The sequence below is a fragment of the Periplaneta americana genome, chromosome 4 (assembly GCF_040183065.1).
Source record: "Periplaneta americana isolate PAMFEO1 chromosome 4, P.americana_PAMFEO1_priV1, whole genome shotgun sequence".
Lineage (NCBI taxonomy): Eukaryota > Metazoa > Arthropoda > Insecta > Blattodea > Blattidae > Periplaneta > Periplaneta americana.
In genome coordinates this window covers 139,634,755-139,637,368 of record NC_091120.1, presented here as the reverse complement: position 1 = coordinate 139,637,368, position 2,614 = coordinate 139,634,755, and the positions used below count along the sequence as shown (strand labels likewise).

At 32.6% G+C, this 2,614-nt stretch overlaps 2 non-coding genes across 2 annotated transcripts; both read right to left on the bottom strand.

The window, feature by feature from the left end:
• Window positions 1-391: 391 nt before the first annotated feature.
• Window positions 392-463, bottom strand: TRNAQ-UUG (transfer RNA glutamine (anticodon UUG)). The gene has a single exon. It is a non-coding gene; the product is annotated as a tRNA-Gln (tRNA).
• Window positions 464-657: 194 nt separating this feature from the next.
• TRNAQ-CUG (transfer RNA glutamine (anticodon CUG)) lies at window positions 658-729 on the bottom strand. The gene has a single exon. It is a non-coding gene; the product is annotated as a tRNA-Gln (tRNA).
• Window positions 730-2,614: the final 1,885 nt, after the last annotated feature.

Genomic DNA, 2,614 nt, shown 5'->3' with positions numbered 1-2,614 from the left:
CTTGCCCCATATGCACTTATAGTACCTCATGTTCTTAGAAATGTCACTTGTACCTCTTTGCTTCCGACCTCCTCATATGAGGGAGTACTGAATTTGCTAACTTTTCCTCCGTAATTACTTTCATTTATTAACTGTTTTGTAGCTTCCAATATCGCAACGAAGTTAAGAATGTAATTGTCATGTTAGTTTCAATTACGAAAATATTGAAAATCTTTTTTGATACGTAAAGATTTGTCCAACGTACGTCTTGCTATCGTTCAGTTAGGAAACAAGAGGATTCGAACTTGAGACTACAACCTTTTATTTTTAAACATCCAGGAGATGAACTGTTCATAGTTGCATAGTTACCTTTCCTCCACAATGGAGTACAATAATTTATTATTCAAAATTTAGGTCCCACCGAGATTTGAACTCGGATCATTGGATTCAAAGTCCAGAGTGCTAACCATTACACCATCGGACCTCGATATTTTTTATTCGTTTTAAAATGTTATTTACAAAAGCAAAACGCAATTGAATTCTTATGATTTCATTTTTGAACTATGTACTTGAAATAAATATCGGGGTATTTTGTTATGAATATATGCTATTTATACGGAAATTGTTATTCTTCATTACATAACTCAATCTTGATAAATCTATGAAAAAAAAAAATGTAGGTCCCACCGAGATTTGAACTCGGATCGCTGGATTCAGAGTCCAGAGTGCTAACCATTACACCATGGGACCGGCGAGATTGTCGTTACGAAGACTCCGTTGCACTCCTACTCCTTTCGTGGAGGCTTGACATTGAATTTTAACGTGGGTTTTAATAGTATTTTCTTTTACAAAGATCATTTCTCTGTGCATAATTATAACTCATTTTGTTGTAAGGTTATTTAGATCGAATTTCTATCAGACTGTTTCACTAAATAGGTGTTGAAAATAGTAAGTCAAATCTATCCTGACGTTACTATAGATTTGTACAGTTTATGCATTGTGCTTGATGATGTCTTATCAATGAGATTAATAATTAATTAAAAGATTTGAAATAAATTAAGATAAAGGAACTTGTAAGAAATGTTATTGATTATTCGCATCGCGAAGTAGGTCTAATAAAAACCTAGAGAAAGTTGTTCATTAGTATTATTAGACTACTGTACTCGTATATTCCTATTCCGATCGTAAGAAATATGTATGATTTTCTTGATAACGGGATAGAAAAAAGACCTTGTGCCTGTTCGGTATTAGATTATACAAATATTATAATGCTTATTTTACAAATTCAGCGATGCTTCTTCCCCCCCCCCCTCCAAACGGATAATTTTCCAAGTAGCCTACTTCTGATATATTTCCTTGTAATGAGTAAAGTATACACTGATAATAATAATAATAATAATAATAATAATAATAATAATAATAATAATAGCTAATAATAATGGCTATCCTATATTTTAGTGACGTCAGCTATAGACGAGTGATTTTCGCGGATTTGCATGTAGCCAACTTCAGGTAGTTTAAACAGGAAATGAAATCAGCGTTAACAATATAGAAACTATATATTTTTTTTATTATTAGGTTTACTGAATTATTGAAGAACAATAATTGTAGTCATATAAATAAGTAATGTTTTCATAACTTTGTCACAACGAAAGTAGCATAAATGCAAATATTTATTGTAGTTTGTTTCCAGTCTTCATATTTGAAATTTAAACAGTGAGTCTTTCACGAATTCATAGTAGTTTTCAAATATTCAGAGGCTGATTTAACATTTTTTGCGCCCCTAGCCAAAACGTGTAATATGCGCCCCTTTTCCAATTATATTTTAATATCAACATAATATAAGTTTAAAACAACCATGAATATGCTATTAGTTGTTAATATCACATTAAAAATACATATTTCAACCTGAAAACTTTAAAACAAAGTTGAAGAAAGAAAAAACTCACCACTCACAGAAGTTTGCATCTAGCTTTGACGGTAGCAAACTCGTTGATCATATATTCATAGTTGAGACGGTCATCAATCAGGAGGCGGTTTCGTTGTGAAGACTGGACAAGGCGGTCAATTTCTTCTCAGAGAAGTAGAACGCAGGCATGATTTCAATTTTTAAGAGCCGAAAACGAACAATTTGTAAGTACCGAACACAAAAATATTATAAGAGCTACTGTATATTAACATTTAGAACAGTGGTCGTCAGCACTCGCTGAAATGTGCAATGGGTACGCGGTGCTAAACTGTTTGTGCTCAAGTGCTTAGGGATAGATAGATAGATAGATAGATAGATAGATAGATAGATAGATAGATAGATAGATAGATAGATAGATAGATAGATAGATAGATAGATAGATAGATAGATAGATAGATAGATAGATGGATGGATGGATGGATGGATGGATGGATGGATGGATGGATGGATGGATGGATGGATGGATGGATGGATGGATGGATGGATGGATGGATGGATGGATGGATGGATGGATGGATGGATGGATAGATAGATAGATAGATAGATAGATAGATAGATAGATAGATAGATAGATAGATAGATAGATAGATAGATAGATAGATAGATAGATAGATAGATAGATAGATAGATAGATAGATAGATAGATAGATTTATTTGTTCCATAAT